General features: G+C 43.8%; 1 long non-coding RNA gene across 1 annotated transcript; it reads right to left on the bottom strand.

The window, feature by feature from the left end:
* Window positions 1–519: 519 nt before the first annotated feature.
* On the bottom strand, window positions 520–13,375 carry LOC129331175 (uncharacterized). Its single transcript, XR_008597101.1, has 4 exons — window positions 13,286–13,375; window positions 12,295–12,427; window positions 7,845–8,027; window positions 520–722 (listed from the first exon to the last, which is right to left on the bottom strand). It is a non-coding gene; the product is annotated as an uncharacterized LOC129331175 (long non-coding RNA).
* Window positions 13,376–15,017: the final 1,642 nt, after the last annotated feature.

Raw genomic sequence — 15,017 nt, 5'->3', positions numbered from 1 at the left:
TGTTCCAAATGAATCCAACCACAGAGCCTGAGAGCTCAGCAGAAAAGCTTCCCTTCAAGCTGATTTACTGAAGAGCAACATTAAAAGCTTATCTGGTTGACCTCACTGGAGCGGCAGAGTTTATTGCCTGTTCTTCATTACCACAAACTGTCCCAAGTCAGCTTGCAGCAGATCTCTTGTTGAGCAGAGAAATACAGTTGGGGAAAAGAAGGCATCTGCAAACCTCCCCCCTCCCTCACGCCGGACCGATCTTTGAAACTGGACAAGATTTTGGAAAGAAAAAGGAAAGATGTTGAGGTAATCACTGGAACTGGTTACCTCTAGCTCTGAACTGCGGAGAATTGCCATTTTGGTCTCCATACTGACAGTCACCATTCTCACAAGACACAGAAGACAGAGATCTCTGTCTTTTGGTGCTACACCTCTGAAGATGCCAGCCACAGCTGCTGGCGAAACGTCAGGAACTACAATGCCAAGACCACGGCAATACAGCCCGGAAAAACCCACAACAACCAAGACACAGAAATTTCGAGAGCAGCATGCCGTAGTGTCAAAGGTTGGATTCAGATCTGGAGGACCCACGTTCAGCTCTCCTTTCTTCCAGGGAAGCTTGGTGACCATAAGCCAGTCACTGTCTCACTCTCAGCCTAACTTACCTCGCAGGGTGGTGGTTGTGAGGATCAAATGGAGGAGAGAACCATGTTGTAAGATGTTTTAGGTCCCTATTGGGAGAAGAACGGAGTCTACATTTAAGAACAGGAACAAATCCAGGTTTTCTCTTCAATAAACTCTAACCAAGGAGCTGCAAAGTTTCACAAATCCACCGTGAATGTATGCTGTATGTGTATCATTCCTAGTAAAACACATCTTTTGTTTAAAGGAATGTGGAGGCAGACAGCTAGACAAGGCACAGTATCGCTGCATCTGGGCAAAAGTGTCTTTGTATCTTCCCCTTTGCCTATTGTGCCTGATCCCAAAGTAATCAGGCATCCAACAAGCCTGTTTTCCTCTCTATTGCACTGTTTATTGGAAGTCCCATCCTGTTGGTTGCATTGACTTCCACTGTGTAATCTGCCGTGAGCTTTCGTAAGAAAGGTGGCCTATATAAATAATATAAATGAATGTTTACATCTAGTTTGCACTTTCACCCAATCAGTTCTGTGGAGTGCACACCTATGCAAATCAAGGTGTCTGATTTTAACTTGTGCTGCTAAGTCAACTAAAGGTGGCTGACCTCTTCACCCTTGGCCATTCCTTAGGAGGCAGATCTGCCACTCAGTACAAGAGCATCTGCTTTGCCTGCAGAAAGGGCTCAGGCGGGGCTGCCAACTGGCCTGGAGAAAAAGGCCATGTCCACACACTCTTAAAGGGACGGCCCACTCACTGAACACTGGCGGGTTTTCCCCAGGAATCCACACGGGTCTGTTCGCAAAATGGCTGTAGGCCATTTGGCTTCCATTTTTTTTTGGCATCTTTTCTGCGTTCCCAAAAAAGTGCGGTGAAAAAACAGATGCCATACGAAAGCCAAACAGCACACAGCTGTTTTACAAACAGAGCCATGTGGATTCCTGGGGGAAAGCCACCAGCGTTCAGTGAGAGGGCCGTCCCTTTAAGAGCATGTGGAAACGGCCAAAGTCCTCTCCCTAAAATAGAGGCTTAATGTGTGGAAATGGGCAGCTAAAACTTTTCATAGCATGGAAGCAAACAACATTCCACCTAGTAAATAACATCCCTTAAGCCTCTGTGAAGTAGACAGGACATTTTGTCCAGGTCAAGTGGCAACCCTCTATAACACTCTTTAGGTATTAGTTGATCCTGGTGGGAACTTTAAATGTAACAATTTTCTATATCACAATAGAAACTGTGCAGTTTTAAATGTGCAAAAGGACAAATATGTACGTGTGGCAAACGAGCAAAATCATTCTTTTTTCTGCAGGTCTCACATGGCACTTAACCATCACCTTTGTTATAGGAATAGGATAGACCGCTACAGCATAAGCACAGAATTTCCTTGCTGTCGACAAGCCCTCCAAGAAGATTTAGGGATGTCTACAAGGGAACTCGCAGAGTGCTCCCCAATCTGTGGATTGTGGAATGCAGCCAGGCCTGTGACATCCCAAGTCTACATCTGGAAAAGCCAAATTCTGTGCCTTTAATGCATGACGTAACTCTGTAGAATTTGCCTGTAACCATGCCTCAAACATCACATGACATCAGTAGATCTGTTTGTTGGAAGTAGGCTCTTCTTTGCAGGACTTAACTGGTGCTTACGCTAAACTGGTGCTTATGTTAAACTGGTGCTAAATCATCCCCCCTCCCCAGTCAAACTCTGATACCAGAAGGGATCACAGCTAGGAGAAAAGTTCTGTGGGCAGCAAAGAAGAAGAAGAAGAAGAAGAAGAAGAAGAAGAAGATGATGATGATGATGATGATGATGATGATGATGATGATGATGATGAAGATAGTGTGCTGTCAAGTTGCAACCGACTTACTTGTAACCCCTTGTACTGTAGGGTTTTCAAGGCAAGTACTGACCGTCTCTGAGCCAACTTAGCTTCCAAGATCAGGGAAAGACTAAAAGGTATATATAGCCAAGGTCAGCCTTGAAAGGGTTCGGCTTCCCTCGCTTGCTTTTCCCTTTTGCGCTCAATCAGATCCTAACTTCTCGTCCCTTACTGGCAGATCTGGATTTAAACGAACAGCTCTACTCCCCTCCTTTGTCATTTGGTCCCAAGACTCCTTATTCCAAATGATTCGTTTTACTTCAGTTGCCTGTCTGCACTTTCTGTTCTGAGCTATTGTGCTTGCATGGGTGGGAGAGTTGGACGGGGGCATAACAGATAGTGTTCGAGGAACTGCAGTGCTTTTTAGGGAGCCATCAGCTCTATTATGACATCATCAGATGTTTCTCTAATCACTATCTTCTTCTCAGATCTAGTTGCGAACCAAGAAACCAACAAAGTTTATCTCAAAATACTAGGGATATCCACATGAGAAGTAGGAGGAATGTTTATTTTTGGTTCATTTGTTATTCTTTATTTTTATTATTGTTATTACATGTGTTTCCTTTGTCTATACATTATTTTTATGCATTGGTTTCAATGGGAAACATATTTCTGGCAGTAATTTCTAACTGGGTAAATGCTCAGTGATTGCACCCCTTTCCCAAGAGATCCTTCTTACCAATTTCAGATAGAGAGCAGAAATCGTCCTCAGTTTATGAGCAAGTGGTGATCTCAAGTTATGGCTGACTTATGGTGACCCCTGGTGCAGTTTTCATGGCAAGACACTAACAGAGGTGGTTTACCATTGCCTTCTCTGCAACCCTGAGAGCCAGTTTGGTGTAATGGTTAAGAGCGCAAGACCCTAATCTGGAGAGCTGGGTTTGATTCCCCACTCCTCCACTTGAAGCCAGCTGGGTCACCTTGGGCTAGTCACAGCTCTCTCAGCCCCAACCACCTTGCAGGGTGTTTTGTTGTGGGGATAATAATGGCATACTTTGTAAGCTGCTCTGAGTGGACATTAAGTTGTCCTGAAGGGCAGCATATAAATCGAATGTTGTTGTGGTGGGGGTTATTATTATTATTATTCATTGGAGGTCTCCCATCCAATTACTAACCAAGGCCAGCCCTGCTTAGCTTCTGACATCTGACTAGATCAGGCTCACCTAGGCTATCTGGGGCAGGACACTCTCAGTTTATAGGCAATTAAAATTCTCACAGAGCGGGCAGAGGAAGAGATGTGGCTACCCAAGAATACAAGTAAGGAACACAAAGGGGCTCCTCATGTATGAATCCACTCATTCGTGCCTAAAATTGTTGGGGTGTATTCCTAAACAAAAATAAAGATATGTTGCCATATTTTGGTGCTAGAAATATCTTTCTTCCAGTTGGTACTCTAAGTAAGACGGGCAAGAAGAAAAATGCTCCCTTTGATTTTGCTCATCAAAACTGGGCTCTCTGCACTGTTCTTAGCACTTGAAAAGGGAAAAGGCAGATTTGAAAAGACCTACCTTTTCTCCTTTAAAATGCAAACGACAGAGAGCTTAATCATGTTTAGCAAAATCAAGAGGCGGTTAAAGAGTTAAACCCATTCTCCCTTCTCTTCAGGGCCCCAGCCTGAATCAAAGCTGTGTGTACAATTTGCCTTTCACAGATGGATCGAGGTCTGTGATCTTTGTCATGTCTGTGCCCAATTAGTCAGCAGAAAAATGAAAATGAGAGACAGGCACACTGACCAGCCAGAAGGGTGTATTATAGATCTTGGTACTATAGGGAACTGGGTTGATAGATGTCTGTGCAACGTGTTCCCTTCAGTCATTGCTCTGCTGGGAGTTCTTTTTGGATCCTCTATAAGCACAATGTTCCCAGTCTGTGTCAAGGCCTTCCATCTTGAGACTGTATATTTAGAGGTTCCATATAGCTTACTTTGCATTGCAATTGCTCTGCAGTTGCTTAGCTGTCTGTAAGAGAACGTGATTTAGTGGATGTATGCCTTCCAGGGCTGTCAAACGTAAACCTGGCTCCCCATTTTGTAATGTCCCTTGCCTTTCAGGTAGAGGTGGTGCCAAATGCTCCCCCATGTCTGCTTCATTTTATTGTCTATAAAACAAGGATGTTCCCTGTCTGCCTGAAATTTGGCAAAGAGGATCCCTTAGGTGAGGGGCACAATTGCTGAGCATTTCATAACTGTTGCTCGGAAAACAAAAAGCTGCAGCCAAAAATGTGTTTCCCGTTGAATCCAATGGAAGCAAATGGAGAACAGTAATAATACTCGGCCATTATATAATGCATCTCAGTATTCAAAGCCTATGGCATTTTAGGAAGCAATCCTAAACAGGTCTATTCAGACAGTAGTCCCATTTTATTCAAGGGGGCTTAGTCTCAGCAAAGCGTTCTAAGGATTGCAACTTCAGGAAGCTTGTGGTAGAGGTGGGATTTGTACCGGGGGGGGGGGGGGGGTCACCTGAACCACATGTTCTCTGATGGCCAAACTGCATGATATGATTTTTAATGAGTTGGGTCCACGGGAGGAGGGGCTCTTGCATTCCCCCGGCACTGCAACTCCGAGCTGAATCATGCCTCATGAACTTTTCAAAAGCTATTCCCTACAGCTGCTGCAAGACTGCAGGGAAAGCGGGTTGGCCCAGACCCAACTCATTAAAAAATGTATCCTATAATGCAGACCTTAGATACAGGGAATCCAAAAAGGCCCTTGCAAAATAGCTAGAAATGATTTTTTTAAAGTCACTTCTTTAATAAAAAGAACCAAATGTGATTAATGTTGGTGCATACCCACCAACACAGAGGTGTGTAACTCCCAGCACACCCTCTCCACATATCGCAAACCTCCCAGCATATTCCCCACACGCCAGCTAACTTCTTCTGACAACCCTTTCCTCCTGGTGCCCCTCTTTTGGACTAGGTTGCTATATGACCATTGGGGGCAGGAGAGCTCCCGTTCTCAGTGGGTTTTGTCATCTGGCACTCTGGCAGATTATAGGGGGGGGGGAGAGAGTTAGGACTACCATCCGCAACAGCATGGCATTACTTCTGAGGAAAGCCCACAAGTTATAGCACACCTTTCTAGGAATCACAGGACACATTATGGTAAAACTATAAAATTTTCAGCAACTCCTAGAGAGAACCGACTTCACTGAAGGGAGAAATCTGGAGATGACATCTATCTTCTCTAAGAATCTCTAGGTAAAACCATAGAGTTTTGCCCAAATGCTAGAATGCCCTTGGGGACACACTGATATCAATTCCAGTTGCACGGGAGTGATGTCAGTGCATTGCTCACAACGTCATTACACCTTCAGCAACGGCCTCCCCACACCTAGTGAGGATCTTACCAGCTGCCAGCCTTATATTTGCAACCCTAGCGCCTATATTTAGGGATGTGTGTTGCAGTTTTATTTCATATCGCATTTGATGGAGGATAAACTGTTTTGGCTGGTTTGGCTGCATTCCTTTAGCTTTTGTGTATTCTTGTTTTTTTTTTCATTCTGTCTTTTTAAACTCAACATGTTTTTATTAATGGCATTTTAAATTCTATGCCCTTTTAAACTGGCAATCTGTGCTTTTTTAAAAACTGCATTTTTCTTTTAAAAGTCTTATTAATTGGATGTTTATGTTTTCTGGCCTTGCATCTTGGTGTTGCATTGTGAGCAACCTTCCATCTGAAGGGACAAGGTGGGATATCACAGTTTAAAATAAATAAAAAAATAAACTTAGGGGACATTTTTCTTGTAAATAATAATAACTGATGCTGAATTTTACAATGGCAAAGGTGGATTATAGGCCCTTGCAATATACACACACAGTTTTCCCCAGGGCTCATATCGAGGGGGAATGCACAAGAGCGCAGTTCCGGCAGTTCCCCAAAGAGATCGCATGACAGGGGCCCCCGCCCACCTGACTCTCTGCCATTTTGGGCCCGTTTCAGCCATTTTCAGCCCCCTTTTGCCATTTTGGGCCCAATTTTGGCCCTGAATGGCCAGGATTGGGTCCAAAACAGCTAGACTATGTGATGTCAGGGGGTGTGGCATATGCAAATCAGTTATACTAATAACACACTTCCGGTGATGGCAAGAGGTGTGGCATACGCTAATGAGTTATGCTAATGAGTTCCTCCAGCTCTTTTTCTGTGAAATGACCCCTGGTTTTCCCCTTCTCACTCCTCAACCAGCAAAAATGCCCCTGCCTACCAAGGATTAACCAGAAAAATGTATAGCTTTGATAGAATATTCACCCATCCAAAAAAGAAAAAAGGGGGGGAACTCATTTTCCCACATTACAAAACAGCATTTTCATTCTGATGAGGTCTCTCTCTCCCTCTCTCTCTCCCCACTCTCATGACTATTAGTCCATATTTGAATAGGAGTCGCTCATCTATCAAGGGTCGTTCCTAAAAATACTCCAGAACATCAGAGAGAATCAGATAGGAAGCAGCAGTTGTTCCAGGCACCGTGATTTGGGACCGGCAGCTTTTGTTTTATATTCATTTTGCAAAATGTAAACAGAGAAGTACCCTTTTTAAAAAAAAATACATTGTGCAATGTGGAATCCAGAAATGTTGCCTATGCGTCATGTGCTCCTGGTCTGTTGAGGTGGAGCACATCGTCTCTGCTCTTTCTTTATTTACAGGGCTTGCTAACTGATGTGTGGGGAGGTTTGGAGGGGGGACAAAGAAGAAGAAAAAAGATGGATTTAGATTCTGTATGCATGCATTGCTTTATGCCTATTGCAGGTACTCATCTGCAACATCATTTGCCAGGACTGCTGAAAGAGCTATTCAAGGTCGGTGGCATTCAGACATCATGAACCAAGGAGTACTTTTCACAAAGCCTTTGTTTGTTTTTCAAGGGAGGGATCTGTATGCGGGAAAGGGCAATTGAGCAGATTGGGGAAAGGGAGGCAAACAGGCCTGCGTGGGCCATGAGCTCTGGGTCTTTGGGGGTGGCTTGGGGGTGGGGCATGAGCCCCAAGCAACTAGCAGTGGAAATGAAGCAAGAGGAGAATGTTCGTCCAGTGACCACACTGGGAAGTCGCCCGTGGTGGCTGGCACACTTTCAGCCCCATGCCACCGATCACCACGCTTTTCCTTGGTGGCTTATGGCTGTCCATGTGTGCCATTTACAATCTACAGGTTGCTACTTACTACTTGTCCCCCTTGCTTAGTGTAGCTCGTCTGATATCAACTAAAGCCCATGCCTTATCTATTGTCTCTCTCAATACCACTTTTATCACCATCGTCAACTATAACATCAAATACATTGGCTTAACCACGTCTACATAAAAAAGAAAAAAGAAAACATTAAACTTTTCTATTGTAGCTCCTACCATAGCATCCAAAAGATGTGCATCGTCTGAGAGCCAGTTTGGTGTAGTGGTTAAGAACAGCAGGACTCTAATCTGGACAGCCGGGTTTGATTCCCCACTTCTCCACTTGAAGCCAGCTGGGTGACCTTGGGGCAGTCACGGCTCTCTCAGAGCTCTCTCAGTTCCACCCACTTCACAGGGTGCCTGTTTGGGGATAATAATAACACTGACTTGTTAACCGCTCTGATTATGGCACTAATTTGTCCTGAAGAGCGATATAAAAATGCAAGGTTATTATAAAACCACAGCTAAAATTATAGTTAACAATAGATATCGTGCTGTACGACAGGGCTGTTCCTATCATAGTTAGAGTTGCCAGGCCTGACAAGTGGCACAAGGGTTGGGGAGGGGACATGGAGGGGACAATGTCTGTGACATCACTAACATCGCTACATCACTTTTGGGTAAAACCCAGAAATGACAAAGGGCAGCTCTACCATAGAGTTTCTGACATGTCCTAGAGCTACCCTATATCACTTCCAGGATTTATCCAGAAGTGACGTGGTGTTGTTGTTGTTACTATTACTGTTGTTGTTGCTGTTATTTTCCTACAGTTGTTATGAATGGTAGCAACCAATGAAGGTTTTCCCTTAAAGGATCACATTGAGCATTTCTCTTAAGGGATCATGTTAATCTAACTATACAATACAACAAGGGAACACCATCAGATTCACAGCTCCCCGTGATATGACGGAAGTATTGAAAATAATTTTTAAAATATATAACTGACGTATTTGAGGTGCTGTCAAACATCACGGCAAGTTTTTTTAAAGGAGGAAGTTAAAAAAACAAAAAACAAGCAGAGCCATTTGCTAATCTTTCTCTTTTGTTACGTAAAGGGAGCTTTGGTATAAAGTAGCAATTTCCCTATCATTTGAATAGCAGTTGCAACCCACTGATAGCAACCAGAGGATGATGTGCAATTACTGAAAACAGCCGAAGAGATGCAAATGCCTGGCCCCCTCCCTTAGAATGGAAATCCTGGTTTTGCTGCCTGCAAAATGGACTGAACATTGAATGGTTGTGGGCAAGTTTAAGGGTGTGCCTCTACCAGCAGAGGACTATCTTTTTATCAGTGTGTTCTGAAAGTCTTGTGTCCCTTGCTGCATTCCACCTCTCTCTGCCTTGCAAAACAGTGCTGGGGGTAGTTGGAGGACTCAAGAGTGACATCAGCCCTGGCAGTGTTGTGTAGTGGTTTGAGTGAAGTTCTCCAACTGGGGGAACCTGGGGTTGAAACCCTACCAGCCATCAAATTCTCTGGGAAGCTGTACGCCGCTCATACCCTAGCCCTGTTTACATGTTACAGTGAATATGAGTTAGGGTGTCCAACTTCTAGGTGGGGGGCTGGAGATTTCCTAGAATTACAACTGATATCCAGTCAACAGAGATCGCTTCCCCTGGAGAAAATGGCTGCTTTGGAGGGTGGACTCTATGGCATTATACCCTGCTGTGGTTTCTTCCCTCCCAGACCCCACCCCTAAGCCTCCAGGAATTTCCCAACCTGGAGTTGGCAACTGTAACATGGGTATCTCTGCTTGTTAAAAAGAGCCAACAAGCATTCACTTTACAAACGAAACCTGGGATCATTTACTGCGTTGTTTTGTTATTTGTTTGCAGACTGTCTCACTGAGATCCAAGGCACATTACATACTGCAATATAATCAATAGCTAGGACATTAGCAGCAAAAATATAATATGATCAACAGCTGAGACAGTCCATGAAAACAGGTACAGTAGGGTATGGTAGCTGCAAATTTGGGTCCTGTGCCGAGAATTCAACTGCAAATGTACCTTTGTTTCCACTCTTTAAAAAAAGCAAGTTTCTAGTCCTTACACTATTGCATGTGAGCAATGTCTCCTGAATTATGGTCAGAAACTTAGAATCTCTCTACACTAGACACCTCAGCGCATGTTCATCAAGTGCAGAGAGACGCAATGTTAGGTGGGAAGCATGGTTTAAAAAGACAGAGCCTGTGGAGATCATAGGGTTTGTTAGTTTCATCTTCGCTTCCTGGAAGGCTATGTCAATTTCACCTCTCCAGTCTAAAACTGTCTGGCATCTCAACCAAAGAGCAGTGAGGAATGGAAATGGGCTGGAGCTGCCTTCCAGAGCTAGGCTTGGACCTGGAGAGGTTATAATGGGCTGAAGTTTCCCTTCTGGCATTTCATAGCCCCTTCACACAGCTCCAGTGTATAGCAAAGTCTTTGCCCTGCCACTGGCTCTATCTTTTTAAACTATCCTTCCCAGCCATCATAGCATCTCCTGACATGTGTTCTTCATGTGTCAGATGTCTCGTGTAGAGCGACTCTAAGGAAATAGCTGGATAAGGTTCCTACTGGATTAGCCGAGCAGGCCTTCAATGCCCTGCATAGGTGCTCCTTCCCCTCAAAAATAGCAAAATTAAAATAAGTTACACAAAAAACAAACACTGTAAAATTGCAAATTACACAAAACTAAGAGTAGTTAGAGTGAAATCCAATAGTTCTGCCCGGTCACTTTTTGGAGGAGAAAATTGCAAGATATAAATTTTATAGTAATTATTGTTTTCTCATTATTGATGATGACGATGACGACAATAGTCAGATTTTTGGTCTTTCCAAGGCAGCTGCAATTCCTTCCAGTTAAGGGTAGCTGTTTGAGGATCCCCAGTAATTTATTTGCTTCAGGGACGCTCTGGATGTGGAACATAGAAACAGCAACATAATCTTAATGGGGATAGTAAGAAACACTATAACGAGAATGACCAAAAATTGTAAGTAGTGTGCAAGCTTTCATGGTCAACAGCTCTCTTCTTCAGGCTAGATGTCAAGCTGAAAAAGGCAGAGGAGAGAAGATATGTTTCTGGGCATCTCAGAAGCCCCAAGCTACCCCCAAAAGGAAACACTTTGATCAAACCATTAAAATGTTCTAAGCTGCTCAGAACTGGGCTCTCTCATGTGTATGAAGAAATCATTTCTACATTCTTTCATTCACCACAGGAAGAAAGCAGGAGATGAAATTAGAGAAAACGAGCGGAGGAAGTTGGTTTACTGTAAAGGAACTGGTTGACTTCCTCCAGTCTATTCTTGTGCGACGAAAGCACGGGCATAGGAAACCAAGGACACCTGGGGCGCCCAAGCCAATGGGCTGCAAAGGTCTGGGCACCAGAGCAGTATAAATACCGCAGTGGCGCTGGCAACCTTACGACTTGCAGTATAATTTCAATGCAAGATGCCCAGCACAGAGGCAGATCTGCACTGGTGCCCCAGTAATAGCTGCTATTCTGACACTGGGGGAAGGTCAGAACATTGTCAATTCTTTTTTTTTAAAACCCTCCTTTCTTTCTCCCAGCTTTTTTCAATTCAGACAACTGGTTGCCTAACCCACTATTAAAGAGCAAACTTGTTTAGTCCCCGGGAACCGTGGCAGAGTCCTTTTTCATGAAGATTAATGGCCTTGTTCTGCTCTCAGCTCTAAAAAGCAAGCAAAGGATAATCTTCTTTACCAGGATATACTGATGTTCTTTGGAGGATCAGCTAATAGGATCGGCAAAGAGTTTGGGCTTAACAAAGGGGGGGGGAACAGGAGATGATAATCTTGTTTGTTCAACCAACCTTGTCCATTGATCATCTGAGATCACTGCGAGTGCCTGAAATATTCTCTAAACCAGGAGACAGCGAAATGGTGGCTCTCCAAGGCTGCAGTCCATGAATCACTGGTAGTTGAAAAATAGTTTTTGAGAAAAGAATTGGAAAAAGAGAGAGGCATTGTGGGGGGAAGATCCAGGTATAAGATATGCCATATAGGAAGCAGAAAGGAAGAATGAGCAAAGGAAGCAGAAAGGAAGAATGAGCAAAGTCATTTCAGAAAACTAGAGAGCTCTGGAGAGTGGAAGGCAGTACAGCCGGAGGATCAAAGTTCATGGACAGAGTTATAATGGGGAACTCTGCAGAAAGAACAGATGGGCATGGCCATTGAGAGTTATAAGGACAAGGAATTTGTCTTGTACCAAACAAAACCATTAGTCCATTTGTCTAGTGGTGGCTCTTGGGAGTCTAGGGTTGTCAACTCTGGATTTGGAAATTCCTGGAGATTTCAGGGTGGAGCCTGGGGAGGGTGCGATTTGAGGAGGGGTATAATGCCGTAGACTCCACCATCCAAAACAGCCATTTTCCCCAGCTAGGGGAAGTGATCTCTGTAGCCTGGAGATCAGTTATAATTCCCTGAGATCTCCAGGTCCCATGTGGAGGTTGACAACCCTAGAGAGGTCTTTCCTAATGCAATTACCTTATATCAGTTTAATTTAAAAAAAAAGATTGCATTATTTTTAAATGTTTGTTCATATTTATTTACACCATGTAATCTGCCTTGAATCTCAGTGAGAAGGGCAGACTATAAATAACACAAATAAATAAACAAATGAACACACACCTTATATCCTTCCTAATGAGAGACATCAAGACTGAACAGCTGACTTTCTAGGTGCAAAGCATATCCCTTCCACTGAGTCAGGGTTCCTCCTCTTTTGGAGGGCAATGCAAGGGTTGGAGGAGATTCACATGATCTGAAATAGAATCATAGTATCAAAGAATCATAGGGTTGGAAGGGACCTCTAGGGTCATCTAGTCCAACCCCTTGCACAATGCAGGAAATTCACAAATACTCCCCCCCCACACACACACACACTCACCCAGTAATCCTTACTCCATGCCCAGATGGCAAAACACTCCCAGGATCCCTAGCCAAACTGGCCTGTGGGAAATGGCTACCTGACCCCAGGTGGCGATTGGCCTTACCCTGGGCATGTAAGAAGGGCCACAAGAACTAAGCACTGGTGTAACCCTTCCTGCCCTCCCTCTCATGATCTGCCCGGGTTCACAGAATCAGCATTGCTGTCAGATGGCCATCTAGCCTCTGCTTAAAAACCTCCAAAGCAGGAGAGCCCACCACCTCCTGAGGAAGCCTGTTCCACCGAGGGACCACTCCAACTGCCAGAAAGTTCTTCTTAATGTTTAGCAGAAAACTCTTTTGATTTAATTTCAAGCTGTTGGTTCTGGTCCGACCTTCTGGGGCAGTGGAAAACAACTCTGCACCATCCTCTATATGACAGCCCTCCAAATACTTGAAGATGGTTATCATATCACCTCTCAGTTGTCTCCTCTCCAGGTTAAACATACCAAGGAAGGGTCTTTTTAAAGCAGTTGTTAGAACATCAGTACTCACACACTGCTTAATCTATAACAAAGTTACAGGGAGACATGTTGTATCTCCTCCTCCTTCACTTTGGCAGGAATATTATTTAATACTTGCCATCTTTCCATCATAGATTTTTGTTGTTGTTGTTGTTAGCATGGAATCTTGCAGCTAACACGCACACTCAGCGGATTAACATCTAATAACCGTGACAACTCCAGAGTTTTACCTTCTGATCTCTCCGCTTCATAATGACAGGTTTATGGGGTTTGGCAGGACAGAAAAGCCAGCTGTGTGGTAAGCCCCCTCTGAGTCTTCATAACGAAAGCATTGTAGCTAAGCGTGGAGAGGCATTCTTCACCATGGTGACCCTGGCAAATACTGAACACACGTGCTGTGATTCATGGTTTCCACACACACACACACACACACACACACAATCTTTAAAGGATACAGTACATCACAAATTATTTAGTTAAGCTTATATTTCTGATACACTTAAAAAAATTATAATCTGCCTTGAGTCTCAGTGAGAAAAGTGAGCTATAAATAAAATAAAATATTGCCAAATGCAAGAAGGAAGTCCTAAGAGTAACACTTAGACTTTTAAAAATTTATATCCCACTTTTTCCCCAGATTGGGACCCAAACCTTTACCACGGTTTACCAACTCACAGATCATCGTTCGATCCCTTTTTTTAAAACGTTATTAAAAATTTGTATCACATACAATATAACAAATACAAAAATAGGCACATGAGATAAAAGTTTAAAAATTTCTATTCAATCCCCAATTTCATCACTTTCACCGTTTCCCGTGTATCCCAGCCTGCACGGCAGCATATCGTAATGTTGGGGAATAAGCCAGGAGGTTGTATTCAAATATCATATGAAAACATAGCTATGTCACTAATAAACTTAACTTCATACTGTCTTCATAGACAGTAATAAACTAACTTAATAAACTAACTTCACTAAAAACATAGCTATGATATTAATAAACTAACTTCAAATCATGGTTTCAGGTTGCGGTTTGATGTAACCTAGCCAATTATAATTTGTGGAATAGCCCACGTTTACTTACAAGTGTGGTTTCACAGGGCCTCTGAACCAATCACTTAGCATTTGCATAGTGGTTTTTTAAGAGTTTAAAGCACTTCATGTGTTGGATCCAACTATGTTTTCCACCAGGCTTGCCAACCTCCAGATAGGTCCTGGAGATCTCTCAGAATTACAACAGATTACCAGATGACAAGAGATCAGTTCCCCTATAGAAAATGGCTGCTTTGGAGGGTGGACTCTATGGCATTACCCTGCTGAGGTCCTCCCCTCCCCAAACCCTGCCCTCTTCATGCTCCCCCCCCCCAAATGTCCAGGAATTTCCCAACCCAGAGTTAGCAGCCCTAATAGCAAGCAGGGCTTGCTTTCTAAGGAAAAGGATGCTGGAAGGAGAAAAGATGCTTTTAGTCTGAAAACACAGCCCTGAAACCTGTGCAATCCCTATAATTTCTCAGCAGTGAGTAAAATGTACTCTGCAGTTGCTCAGAGAACCCTTCCATGCTTCATATGCTCTATAGATGAGCTTTGGCATCAACTCAACACAGGCCATGGCTAGAGGTGGGCATGAATAGGAAAAAAACCCCAAAGACAATGTTCGTTGTTCTTTGCCATCCACGAACAGGGATTCACGAACATCGGACATGACATGCTCATGAACATGTTCGTAGTTGGAGGTTCGTGGGAGCCAGAACGGCCCCCTTGGGACTTAGCTGAACTTGAGCCGGGAAAGACACGATCCATGGGTTTGCCCTTTTAATGTCACTTTCTCTTCACAGTGGCAAAAACTAGACTGTCTGCTGGAAGCTACTTTAAGGGGTTACAAACTGACATTCCCAATGTCCAATACCCACCAAAGTTGCAGGGGATATAGTCCTCACTGTCCTCTGAAGACCCCCCCCCCCC

This window comes from Eublepharis macularius, chromosome 5 (genome assembly GCF_028583425.1).
Source record: "Eublepharis macularius isolate TG4126 chromosome 5, MPM_Emac_v1.0, whole genome shotgun sequence".
Classification (NCBI taxonomy): domain Eukaryota; kingdom Metazoa; phylum Chordata; class Lepidosauria; order Squamata; family Eublepharidae; genus Eublepharis; species Eublepharis macularius.
Note: the sequence above shows the minus strand (reverse complement) of the source record. Positions and strands in the feature narration are given on the sequence as shown.